Below are 14,382 nucleotides of genomic sequence, written 5' to 3' on the forward strand. Positions count from 1 at the left end.
ACTTTATTTAAGGATATTGTTTTTCCACTTAACATTTTTACATTTGTAACTCTCCAACATTTCCTCATAAAAAAGGCAAACAGTAAGTGACAACTCATGCTTCAAATATTAAAAAATATATTTAAACATTTGATCAAGATTTTATATGTTTTGATTTTCAGTAACTCAGGTGACACTGGAAACTGGATTCAATATATTCCTATATTTCCCCTGCAGTCAGAACCAAGTCACCATATTTCTTAATCCCACCTCCTAAAGACACAAGGCTGTACCACCCCTCCCAGCTCAGAGGAAGGGGCTTCTGGGCCACCATATCACCACTCCTGGTACAAAAGGAGGGGCTTCCAGGCCACTGTACCACTGCTCCCAGAGCCGAAGATGCTTTGGGGCCACCATACCACCACTCCCAGCACAGAGAAAGGGGCTTCCAGACCGCCATTCCACTGCTCCCAGTGGAGAGGAAGGGGCCTCCAGGCCACCATTCCACTGCTCCCAGCGCAGAAGTAGGGGCTTCCAGGATGCCATTCCACCACTTCCAGAACAGAAGTAGGGGCTTCTGGGCAACTGTACCACAACTTCCAGCACAGAGGAAGGGGCTTCCAGGCTGCAGTTCCACTGCTCCCAGCACAGAGGAGGTGAGCCATGCAGGTGACAACAGCACCCCCACCCCATTGAAATGAGAAGACAAGTCTCAAAACCAGACTTCCAGATCACCTACAGCAACCCCAAAGGGAAATGAGATGGAACACTTTGATACTCAACCACCTGGACTCCCTGAACTGGCAACAAAATAGGATCTGGAAAAAATGAAATCAGAAATAATTTCTCAGATAAGAACAGAGATTGTGCCCATAATGCAAGACATGATTAATAAATCTAGAGAGGAGCTGAGGAACATGATGGAATCCCAACATAGGAAACAAATGGAATCCACAAAACAGATGCGAACAGATTTTCAGGAGATTAAAAACTCCACTGAAAGTCTATGCAGCAGAATGAGCCAATGTGAGGACAGAATTTCAGATATAAAAGATAAGATTGCAATTAGTGACCAGGAAAAGAAAAATTGCTTTAAAATTGTAAGAGATCAGGCCGGGGATTTAGCTCAGCGGTTTTGCCACCTGCTGCGCAAGTGCAAGGACCCAAGTTCGATCCCTGGTACAAAAAAAAAAAATTGTAAGAGACCATGAGAAATCAATCCAGCAGCTGTTAGATGATGCAAAGAAGAATAACATAAGACTGATTGGAGTCAATAAACAACAGGAGAGAGTACAGATGACATAGAAAAACTTTTCACAGAAGTAATGGTAGAAAACTTCCCAAGCAAGGGAAAAGAACTTGACATACAGATAACTGAGGCATATAGGCCTCCAACTAGCCTTGATCAAGAAAACTCTACACATAGGCATATAATTGTTAAGATTCAAGAAACTCAACAAAAGAACAAAGTTCTACAAGCAGTTAGAGAAAAGAAACAAATCACATACAAAGGAAAGCCCACCAGAATCATAGCAGACTTCTCAATGCAAACCCTCAAGGCAAGAATACCTTGGAGTGATGTATTCCAAGCCCTAAAGGAAAACAGCCTCCAACCCAGATTGGTGTACCCTGCAAAACTATCTTTCAAAATTGATGGAGAAGTAGCCTGCTGTGCAAGCGCAAGGACCTGAGTTTGATCCCCGGTACCAAAAAAATAATAAAAGAAATAAATAAAAGAAAGGGTCTAATTGACTGTCGTGTTGCCAGGAATTTAGCTCAGTGGTTTCGCTGCCTGCTGTGCAAGTGCAAGGACCTGAGTTCAATCCCCAGTACCAAAAAAAAAAAAAAATTGATGAAGAAATAAGATACTTTCATGACAAGGAGCACCTTAGGAATTTCATGAATACCAAACCAGCACTCCAAAAAATTTTAGACAATATCCTAGGAAAAGACAATGAGGATCACAACCCCAGGAAGCACAACAGAATGAATCCATCAGGTCCAACAAGAAATTAAATGCAAAGAGGGAGAATCCAACAAAAAGAAAAAGTAATGACAATGATAAGTCAATACATATCAGTTATAACCATTAATGTTAATGGTCTCAATTCATCAATCAAAAGAAATAGACTGGCAAGAAGCAAGATCCAACAATATGCTGCATACAAGAAACACACTTAATTAAAAAAGAAACTCATAGTCTGAAAGTTAAAAGGTGAAAAACAACAGTCCATGCAACAGGAACCCGAAAAAAAGCAAGAGTAGCTATCCTCTTTGCAGATCAAGTGGATTTCAAACCAACACTGAGTAAGAGAGACAAAGAAGGACAATACATCTTTGTAAAGGGAACAGTTCAACAGGAAGAGATGATAATCATAAATATATATGCACCAAATGCTAGTGTGCCCAACTATATAAAACAAATAGTAATGGACATGAAAAGTCATATATGCACTAATACAATAGTAGCAGGGAACCTCAATACCCCACTGTCACAAATAGACAGATCAACTAGACAAAAAATAAGCAACGAAATACTAGAACTCAATGAAACTCTTGAACAAATGAACTTAACAGATGTTTACAGTGTTTCACCCCACAAAATCAGAATACACATTCTTTTCAGCTGCACACGGGTCATTCTCCAAAATAGACCTCATACTTGCTCACAGAACATGTTTAAGTAAGTGCAAAGGAATTGATGTTATCCCCTGTACATTATCAGACCATAGTGTGATGAAATAGGAGATCAACAGCAAAGGAAACTGCAAAAATTTCATAAACACATGGAAATTGAACAACACACTTCTGAAAAACCAGTGGGTCACAGAGGAAATTAAAGAAGAAATCAGACAGTTCCTTCAATTAAATGACACTGACAATACAACATACAAGAATCTATGGGACACAATGAAAGCAGTGTTATGAGGGAAATTCATAGCAGTGAATACTAATATTAGGAAAACAGAGCGAGCCCAATTAAACACCCTGATGCTGAACCTCAAGCTTCTAGAAAAAGAAGAGCAGGACAAACCCAAAGCTCATCCAAGGGAGGAAATTATAAAGATCAGAACAGAAATCAATGCAATGGACACTAAGAGAAAAATACAAAAAAATCAATGAAGCCAAGAGTTAGTTCTGCGAAAGAATAAACAAAATTGACAAACCCTTAGCCAACCTCATCAGAAAAAGGAAAGAAAAGGCCCAAATCCATGCAATTCGGAATGAAAAGGGTGAAATTGCAACAGACCCAGGAGAAATCCAGAGGATCATCAATACCTACTTCCAGAACCTATATGCCAATAAGATGGAAAATACAGCGCTGGGGATTTAGCTCAGTGGTTTCACTGACTGCTGTGCAAGCACAAGGACCCGAGTTCGATCTCTGGTACAAAAAAAAAAAAAAAAAAGATGGAAAACACAGAAGAAATGCACAGATTCCTAGATATGTATGAATTAACAAAGTTGAAGGAAGAAGATGTAAAAATTCTAAACAACCCAATATCAATGAATGAAATTGAAAATGTAATTAAAAACTTACCAACTAAGAAAAGGCCAGGTCCTAATGGTTTCTACTGCTGAATTCTACAAGACATTTAGAGAGGAACTACTGCCACTACTCTTTAAACTCTTCAGTGAAATTGAAAGGGAAGCAATACTCCCAAATTCATTTCTGGAAGCAAGAATCATGTTGATCCCCAAAGCACAGAAAGACCCAATCAAGAAAGGGAACTATAGGCCAATCTCACTAATGAACATAGATGCAAAAATCCTTACTAAGATACTGGCAAAGAGAATGCAGAAGATCATCAAGAAGATCATACACCCTGACCAAGTGGGATTCATCCCAGGGATGCAGGGATGGTTCAACATATCCAAATCAATCAATGTAATACACTATATCAATAAAGCCAAGGACAAAAACCATATGATCATCTCAATAATGCAGAAAAAACATTTGGCAAAATCCAACACACATTTATGATAAAAACCCTACAAATAATTGGAATAGACAGTCTACCTCAATCTGATAAAAGCCATCTATGAAAAACCAACAGTCAATATCATACTAAATGGTCAAAAACTGAAATCTTTCATACTAAAATCAGGAACAAGACAAGGATATCCACTATCAACACTCCTGTTCAATATAGTTCTGGAAACATTAGCCATGGAAATTAGACAAGAGAAAGAAATAAAAGGCATAAAGATAGGAAATGAAGAAGTCAAATTGTCATTATTTGTAGGTGTCATGATACTCTATATAGAAGACCTCAAGAACTCCACCAAAGGTCTTCTAGACTTAATAACCAAATTAAGTAGAGTAGCTGGATACAAGGTCAACACACAAAAATTAATAGCTTTCCTCTAGACAAACAGACTCACTGAGAGAGAAATAGGGGAAACAATTCCTTTCACACTAGCATCCAAATAACTGAAATACCTAGGAATCAACCTAACAAAAGAAATCAAAGAGCTCTTCTCTGAAAACTATAGCACTCTCAAAAGAGAGATTGAAGATGATATCAGAAAATGGACACACATCCCCTGCTCCTGGGTAGGAAGGATCAACATAGTGAAAATGGCCATACTTCCAAAACTGCTATATAGATTCAATGCAATCCCAACTGAAATCCTAGCAGCATGCTTCACGGACCTTGAGAAAACAATCCAAACATTCATTTGGAACAAGAAAAGACCCAGAATAGCAAAAGCAATTCTAGGTAACAGAGACATGGCAGGAGGTATCACAACTCCCAACTTGAAACTATACTACAAAGCTACTGTGATAAAAACAGCATGGTACTGGCAAAGAAACAGACCTGAGGACCAGTGGAACAGATTAGAAGATGCAGAAACAATGCCAGACACACTCAGCCATCTCATCTTTGACAAAGGAGCCAAACACCCTCACTGGAGAAAGATAGCCTCTTTAATAAATCGTGCTGGAAAATTTGGGTTTTAACTTGTCAAAGATTAAAACTAGACCTATATCTCTCACCATGCACTAAACTAAAATTGAAATGGATTAAAGGTCTAAATATTAAAACAGAAATGCTGAATGGGCTGGAACAGAGGTTAGGTAGAACTCTTGAAGACATTGGTGTAGGAAAAAATTTTATGAAGAAAACCTCAGTTGCCCATGAACTAGCACAAACAATCAACAAGTGGGATCTCTAAGCTTCTGCACAGCAAGAGAAAACACCAGAAATGTGAAGAGACAACCTACAATGTGGGAAAAAATCTTCACCTGCTGTTCCTGAGACAAAGGTCTACTATCTAGAATCTATAAAGAACTTTAAAAAATCAGACCTCCCAAATTTAAAGACCCAATCCAAAAATGGGCATTTGAAATGAACAGACATTTTTCAAACAAAGAAATAGAAATAACAAATAAACACATGAACAAATGTTCAACATTGCTGGTCATTCAAGAGATGCAAATGAAAACAATGCTGAGATTCCACGTCACTCCAGAAAGAATGGCTGCTATCATGAAATCAACCAATAACAAATGCTGGCAGGGCTGTGGGGAAAGAAGAACCCTGCTCCACTGCTGATGGGAGTGTAGACTGGTGCAACCACTGTGGAAATCAGTATGGAGATACCTCAAAGAACTAGGACTGGAAGTCCTATTTGACCCAACTGTTCCCCTGTTGGGTATGTTCCCCAAAGATTTAAAAGTATCATATCACAGCAATATATGCACACCCATGTTCATAGCAGCACAGTTTGTAATAGCTAAAACTTGGATACAGCCCAAATGCTCATCAACAAGAGACTGGATAAAGAAAATGTGGTTTTTTAATAAAATGGAGTACTACTCATCCATAAAAAATGATAAATTAGAGACATTTGTTGTTAAATGGATGCACATTGAGGCGATACTCTTAAGTGAAATAAATAGGACAATGTGTAAATACCGAATAGTTTCTCTAGTCTGAGAAACTGAAAGTGTAAACAAGGACTAAAAGGTATAATAGATAATGTGAAATAGGAAGAAAAGGGGCAAAGGGGAAGGGGAAGTGGGAGGGGTAGGGGAAGGAAAGAAGGGAATGGAATTAATATGAGAAAATGGAAAAATGGAAACAAAGTCTTTGTAAATAGCGAGGGTTGGGGGGGGCGTTGAAGGGAGGGCAGGGGAAAGGGGAAAAATAAGAACCAAGACAGATTATATAAAGGTGCAAATTTTCAATGATGGATGTTATTATATTGTATATCTAAAATGTAAATAAAATGAAATTTAAAAAAAATAAAAATACTCACGAAAGAATTTCCAGAACTGCTTCAGAAAGTGGCAAGAATGATGTGATAAGTTAATTTAGTGCCATGTTTTTCAGCTTCTGAGCATTCTTGCCTGTCTACATTGCCTTCAGTCCAGGTCTTCCCACTGATTTCTGAAACCTGCAACCTCTACAAGTGCTAGAAAATAGTACATGCATTCACTAACTTTGAACAAATCATGTAACCTCTTTGAACCTCATTTTTCTTATTTGAAAAAAATCAATAATAATACTAATACTGAAGCATTTGGGGGGAAAAATTGTCTATACTGAGAATATTGCCCAAATTATGATAGAAACATCTACATAATAGCTGCTATTTACTTTGCTTGAGCATCTACTGTACAGAACAAATTGCACTTGCTTTCATAAAATATGTATATCTCTTGCAGTGACTGCCATTTCTCTTCTGAAACATAGTATGATGAGGTTCTTAATGCCAATGATCCCGATTCTTTTTTTTTTAAGTTCTTTTATTGGTACATTTTAGGTATACTATTCGTTTACATTTATCATTGGGTGATGATCCTGATTCTTAATGTCATGGTTCATTAGAAAGGTCATTTGTCTCAGACAGATATGCGTTTTAGAAAAATGTTTTTTTGTCTCCAGGGATTTGAGCCTTTTCCCTTTGAGTAGAGGCCAAGTAGGCAAGAATAATTAATAATGTTGATCTCAGTGACACGCTCTGGTGATTGTTGATATTCCTGGCACCTATAGGGCTCATGGATCCTGATTCCGAGTTGGTTTCCCAACAACATAGATGTGTCTTAAAGTTTACTTTCCTCTACCAATGAGCACCTAGATTTGGGATGTCAAACTGTCTTTCCATTCTAACCATACTATGTACTCTGATGATTATCATGGTTATGGCAGAGCATTGCACACCAAGGCTAATAATGCCATTGCCCCAGCATTGCTAACAGCTGATCTAACCTGGGGACTCCACTCGTATGCTTTTATCTATGACAGGTTGAATTCTTTGTTCCCACCTCCCACCCCAGTTCATACGCTGAAGTGCTGGTCCCCCAGTACCTCAGAATATGATTTTACTTGTGAATAAGTTTATTGCAGATGTAATTAGTTGAGACAAGGGGTAATACTGGAGTAGGGTGGGCCCCTAATCCTCTATGATTGTATATTATAAAAAAGGGAAATTTGGCTGGGTGAGGTGGTACATGCCTGAGATCCGAGCTACTGAAAAGAATGAGGCAGGAGTACCATGTTGAAGTCAGCCTGATCAATTTAGTGAGTTCCCATCTCAAAAAAAGGAGGTAGTATGGGGAGGGGAGAGTTATATAGAGACATACACACATAGACAAGCCTTGTGAACATGAAGGCAGAAATCAGGGTGATATAACAATAAGCTGAGGGATGCCAAAGATTGCCAGCAAACCACCAGAAGCTTGGAGAGAGGAATGGAACAGATTCTTCCTCACCACCCTCGGAAGGAACCAGTCCTAGCCAGACACTGTAATCCCAGAACTTGGGAGGCTGAGGCAGGATAGCCATGAGTTCCAGGTCAGCCTAGGCTCCACAGTGAGCTCAAGGCCAGCCTGAAATACACAGTGAGACTCTGTCTCAAAAAAACAAAAAAAAAGGGAAAAAAAGTTTAATTTTAAAAAATTAATTAAATTTAAAAAGAAAGAAGGAACCAGTCCTGTTGACATGGTGATTTGGAGCTTCTGGCCTCCAGAACCATGAGACAATTTCTCCATTATTTTAAGCCATTCAGTTTGCAGTACTTTTTATAAAGATAGCGCTACAAAAATAACAGAACACCCAAAAGAATTGAAGGCAGGCACTCAACTACATGTATACACAGATTCATAGCAGCACCATTCCCAACAGTCAAAAAGAACAACCAGCCAGGTGCTATGGTGTGTGTCTTTAGTCCCAGCTGTTCAGGAGGCTGAGGCAAGAGGATCACTTGAGCCAGGAGTTCAAGGCCAGCCTGTGCAACATAGTGAGTTCCCATCTCAAAAACAAAACAGCCAGGGATAGAGGCACATTCCATAACCCCAGCAATCTGGGAGGCTGAGGCAGGAAGATCGCCAGTTTGAATCTAGTGTGGGCAACTCAAGTGTACTTAGTGAGACCTTGTCTCAAACATAAAAAATAAAAATAGGGCTGGGGATGTAGCTCAGTGTGAAGGCTGTGGGCTCAATCCCAGATACCACAAAAACCCACACACACAAAAAATGAGGGCTATTATGGTGGGAAAGGCCAAATGGAAGTCATTAGAGTTGCTTCTATCTGGGAAAGTAGTAAATCAAAAACAATATCGCATCCCTGGAAGGACTGCAGAGATTAGTGCCACATCTCAGGACTCAAAAGATGCAGGGGTGGTGGTTTCCACTACATCTCCGTTTAACTCTCCATCTGGCCTGTGCAGAAGACAGATAGATCTTGGAGAAGGATGGTAGATTTTCACAAACTCAATCAAATAGCGAGTCCAATTGCAGCTGCTGTTCCAAATGTAGTTTCCTTGCTTGAGCAGATCAATACATCTCCTGGTACCAGGTACCATTTGATTTGAAAAATGTCTTTTTCTCTCTATATATCCATAGGTCAACCAGAAACAATTTGCTTTCAGGTGGCAAGGCCAGAAATACACCTTTACCAACCTGCCTCAAGGGTATATCAACACCCCAGCCCTGTATTGCAACTTAGTTCTCAGGGTATCTTATCTTTATCTTCCACAAGGTATCACCCGGGATGACAGTATACAGTTTGGATCAAGTGAACAAGAGGTAGCAACCACTCTGGACTTGTTGGTAAACCATTTGCACTTCAGAGGGTGAGAAATAAATCTAACTAAATTCATGGGCCCTCTATCTCAGGCAAGTGGTGTGAGGTATATAGACATCTCCCTTCTAAGGTGAAAGATAAGTTATTGCATCAGCCCCTTCCACAACCAAGGAGACATAATACCTAGTGAGCCTATTTGGATTTTGGACTCAACACATTCTGTACTTGGGTGTGTTATTCCAGCCATGTACCGAGTGATTCAGGAAGCTGCTAGTTTCTGTTTATTTTTTTTAGGGTTTTCTTACTGATATATTTTAGATATACATAACTAGAACATTCATCATAGGAAATTTGTATTTGTACCGTGATATGTCTTGCTTCTTTTTTTCCCATTCCTCTACCCTCTCTTCAACCCCTCTTACCTCCTTATTTACAAAAGCTTTGTTTCCATTCTCCCTCTATTCTCGTTATTTGTCCCTTCCTTCCTTTCCCTCTCCTCCATCCCTTGCTCCCCCTCTCATTTGAACATTTTCTTCCCATTTCCCAAAATCTATCATACATTTTGGTCCTTATTTACACTTTTGGTTTCTCACATCAGAGAAACAATGCAGTATTTAAACATGTGTGTCCAATTTATTTCATTTCAGAGTATGGTCTTAGGCAACCTACTTTCTGGGTCCCCTCCTGTCCCTCTCAGCCAGCAGTTGTCTATCCCTCAATAAATATTTCCTACTCTTAACCTCCATTGTTCCTAGAATTCATTCTTCGATTTTAAGGAACATGAACACAGTGTATCAGACACGTAGCAGAATGACTTTCAAGCTGTGTTGGCTGAGCTTCCTGCCAGTAACACACATGAAGATTGGCTATGTGTCTGACAGTGGATTGATTCACTTCATATATAGAGTGCCTACAAATCAATGAGACCAGTAGGTGAAGAGGAAAGTGGGCAGAGGATAGGAACAAATTACTAGAAAAAATGTCTGAAAATATGCAAAGATCTCCCTATGGAAGAGAACTGTGAGTTCCAATTAGATATGCTACCTTTTACTTGTGAGATTGAGAGAGATAAAACTATTTGACAACATGTCGTATGGTGAAGGAATGAAACAGGCACTCTGGATTTCTCTTAAAAAAAAAAGAGTATGATCTCAAGGTGCATCTACTTACCAAGAAATGGCTCAAGCTTTTGCTTCTTTATGGCAGAGTAGTATTCTATTGTATTAAAAAAAATCTTTATCCATTCATCTGTTGATGGGCATTTGGCATGTGAGCTGTTTCCAATATTTAGCTATTACAAACTGTGCTGCTATGAACATGGTTATGCATATATTGCTGTGGTATGATGCATTTAATTCCTTCGGGAAGATACCAAGAAGGGGAATATCTGGGTCAAATGCAATCTCTCATTTTAGTTATTTGAGGAATCTCCACACTGATTGCTCCACAGTGAGTGCATCAGTCTACACTCTTAAAGTGGAGAAGGGTTCCTTTTTCTCTACAGCCTCACAAGCATTTGTTATTGGTTCATTTCTTGATAGCAGCCATTCTTTCTGGAGATGGAATCTCAGCATTGTTTTAATTTGCATCTCTCGAATGAACAGTGATGTTGAACATTCTTTCATATATTTACTTGTCATTTCTACTTCTTTGTCTGAGAAGTGTGTATTCACTTCAGATGCCAATTTTTGGATTGGGTCTTTAAATTTGGGGAATATGATTTTTAGTTCTTTATATATTCCAGATATTAGTCCTTTGTCTAAGGAACAGCTGGCAAAAATTTTTTCCCACACTGTGGGTTGTCTCTTCACTCTGTTGATGGTTTCTTTTGCTGTGAAAACACTTTTAAATGTAATGAGATCCCAGTTGTTCTTTGTAATATTTCCTGTACAATCAGGGTTTTGTTCATAAAGTCTTTGCCTACACCAATATCTTCAAAAGTTCTACCTATTCTATCTTCTTGAAGATTTAATGTTTCTATAATTTTAGTATTTTAATTAAATATTTGTTTTTTTATTTTTGAGGATGTATAATCTTTCAATGAACACAAAGGTTAACTCTCATATTCTAAGTGAATGGTAGCAAATAAATGGCTAATCCCAAACATTAGTTAAAAACCAATCTCTAATTTTGGGGTGCTGAGGGAAAAAGAATGAACTGGGGTTTCTGGAGAGAATTTTTTTCTATAATTTAGAAAGTATAGAAAGGTAAGTAGGCAGATTAATATTGACATTATCCTAAACTGCACAATTTTACTATGAGAAAATACAATTTATATATGCCAATAAATATTTGATATATTTTGCCAGCACAGAGGGAAAACTGAGAAAACTTTGAGGTTTAGACACAACTATGGTGAAAACAAGTCATCCTACAGTTTTTTGGTCTTGTTTTGGGACAAGGCCTTGCTATGCAGCCTAAGCTGGCCTTGAACTCACAATACAGATGTGCACCACTATATCCAGCTCATCCCAGACTTCTGATTATATCTGAGGCACAAAATAATTACACTGATGCTTTTAACCTGCTGTGTATAATTTTTAATGGATTGCTATTTAAAAATTCTAAGATAGCTAACATTTAAATAAATATCTGTTGTTTGGAAATGATGTTTAAGTCCATTTTTATTAATTTTTACCATATTGAGAGTATCTTGTTTGTTTGAGACAGGGTCATGCTATGTAGTTCTGGCTGTCCCTGAACTCACTGTGTAGCCCAGGTTGGCCTTAACCTCACAGTGATCCTCCTTCCTCTCCTGAGTGCTAGAATTACAGGTGTGCACTACCATGGCCCGCCCATATTAAGATTCTAGAAGTCAGGTGTGGGGCCACTCACCTGTAATCCCAGCACTTGGGAAGCTGAGACAGGAGGATTGCTGCAAGTTTGAGGACAGCCTGGGCTACACAGTGAGTTCACAGACAACCTGAACTATATAGAGAGACCCTGTCTCAAAAAAAAAAAGAAAAGGGGGGCTGGGGATTTAGCTCAGTGGTTTCGCTGCCTGCTGCACAAGTGCAAAGACCCAAGTTTGATCCCCGGTACCAAAAAAAAAAAGATTCTAGAGATAGTTATTTAATATATTTTATGTGGATTAATTGGTATTCGAAAATACATGTATTTTTCTGAGTAGCCTTTTGGAAAAAAATGTGATGAAGGGCCAGGGATTTAGCTCAGTGGTGCTGCCACCTCCCTCGCATGCACAAGGTCCCAAGTTCAATCCCCAGTACAGGGAAAAAAAAAAAAAAGTGAGAAATATAGCTTCCAGTCATAGTTACTTTCCTAACTTGTAATTATTAAAAATCCCATGCTCAGGAGGGCCAGAGATTTAGCTCGGTGGTTCCACCACCTGCCTTCCAAGCACAAGGGCCCGAGTTTGATCCCTGATACCAAAAAAAAAAAAAAAAAACCATGCTCAGGAGATAATTAAATATCACTAGATCCCAAAGTCCAGCAAATCTTGTCAGGTAAAAGAGCTGAAAATCAAGACCACATCAGTACCACAATAAGCCTTTATTGGAGGGACAATCTGGCAGGCTGCCTCTGAACAGACTGCAGCCTTGTGGCAGGGGCTAGAGCACCTTTACAGAGTCTGGGTGGGGATTGGGAGATGTGACAGTGAGGGATTGGAGGGTTTGTAAGGTGCACCACCAGGGGATTGGGGGAGCCTGTGACATCACTGGTTGCCAAGAAGGGAGCAAGTTATCTTTTGGTGGGAAGAGGGGCATGCTGGGAAGAAGGCTGTCTTTTGGCAGGAGAAGCCATTTGGGGGCTAGGTTTAGGTGGGGAAACACTGAATCATGGGAAGGGAGTCATCTTGGAACTGGGCTTTGGCAGGAGGACGGGCATGATGGGAAGGAGAAGGCAGCCATTATATGTAGTGGCCATTTTAAGGTGAGGGAAATCTAGCAAATCTGACTTCTCCTTTCTCCTACTTTTTTATTTATTTGTTTTTTTGGTACCAGGGATCTAACTCAGGACCTTGCACTTGCGAGGCAGGCGTTGCACCCCTGAGCAAAATCCCTGGCCTTTCTCCCACATTTCAATGTCCACTTCTACCCATCATGTTTCTGCAAAGTTTCCAGTCTCTCAGAAACCAACCCTAGGAAAGTTCTCTACAAGGCTCAGAAGTGTTTTTGAGTCTCTGAAGGATTATAGGATTCCGTATATTGCTTCTTCCAGAGTGACCATCTCATCCAGCAATCTGCAGAAAGGAAGTGCCATTGGCAGGGAGAAAGGCAGACTTCTCAGAGACCTGTGATTTTTTTCAATGAAATCTTTGATGTGGCTTACCCTATGAGAAATGTTAAATTTTTGGCTAACCATATCTGTATATTAGTGATGGACTCCAAGTTGTTCAGTGAAACAGCAGATAAATTTCTTTTACTTGTAACTTCAATAGTCTTTATTTTAGAAACAATTTTTGGTGTGGCATTTCCCAGTCTGTGCCCCTGCCTTGAGAAGAGTTGGAATGCAAGCTTTGTAGATATACATGCTTCATTTTTATCTTCAACTTTAACATCCACCTCCTCCTTATCAAAATACCCTGTAATTCTGAACATAATTCCCCTTTTTTGTAAATGCCACTGCACTCGGACCAGCCAGTAATTCCCCCTTTTTGATGGAGTTCAGAAACTGCTGACTTGTACTATCAGAATAACTTCTAAAATCATCATGAATCCATTTTTCCATAATTTTATTCTTACATCTACCTGTTTCTTCTGTTCAGTATGGGATAAGCATTTGGCTCCAACCTTCTGAGCTTCCTCAAAGAGGTTGTCAACAAAATATTTACAATTCCTTTGTCCATTATCACTAAGCAGTTGATTGTCAGATCCTGTTTCACAAATCCATTCTTCCTTTATACTTTCAAGATTATCTACTTCTTTCATTCTCTTTGCGTTACCCTAGATGGGGCCTCCTCACCTTCTCCTCCAGTTGCTCAGGGCCCCGGGGCAGGAATCCCTCAGGCCTGAGATCAGGTGGGCCTCCTGTGGTTTACACAGGTGTGGGCACACCCACTGGAAGCCTAATGTTTAGATCTTTGATCCATTTCTATTTTAGTTTAGTGCACAGTGAAAGGTATAAGTCTGGTTTTAATCTTCAGCATGTGGAAAACCAGTTTTTCCAGCACCACTTATTAAAGCAGCTCTTTCTTCCAGTGAAGGTATTTGGTTCTTTTGTCAAACACAAGGTGGCTGAATGTGTTTGGAGTTGTTTCTGCATCTTCTAATCTGTTCCATTGATCCTTGGGTCTGTTTTGTTTATGGCAGTGCCATGCTATTTTATCACAGTAGCTTTGTATTATAATTTCAAGTCAGGGAAATGCCTTGCCTTTGTTGCCCAGAATTGCTTTTGCTATTCTAGGTCA

General features: G+C 39.3%; 1 pseudogene; it reads right to left on the reverse strand.

The window, feature by feature from the left end:
- Positions 1-12,935: 12,935 nt before the first annotated feature.
- Positions 12,936-14,081, reverse strand: LOC101700379 (UBX domain-containing protein 2A-like; annotated as a pseudogene).
- Positions 14,082-14,382: the final 301 nt, after the last annotated feature.

This window comes from Heterocephalus glaber, unplaced genomic scaffold (assembly GCF_053883595.1).
Source record: "Heterocephalus glaber isolate CG9 unplaced genomic scaffold, H.glaber_assembly_v1.0 deba00000621, whole genome shotgun sequence".
NCBI lineage: Eukaryota > Metazoa > Chordata > Mammalia > Rodentia > Bathyergidae > Heterocephalus > Heterocephalus glaber.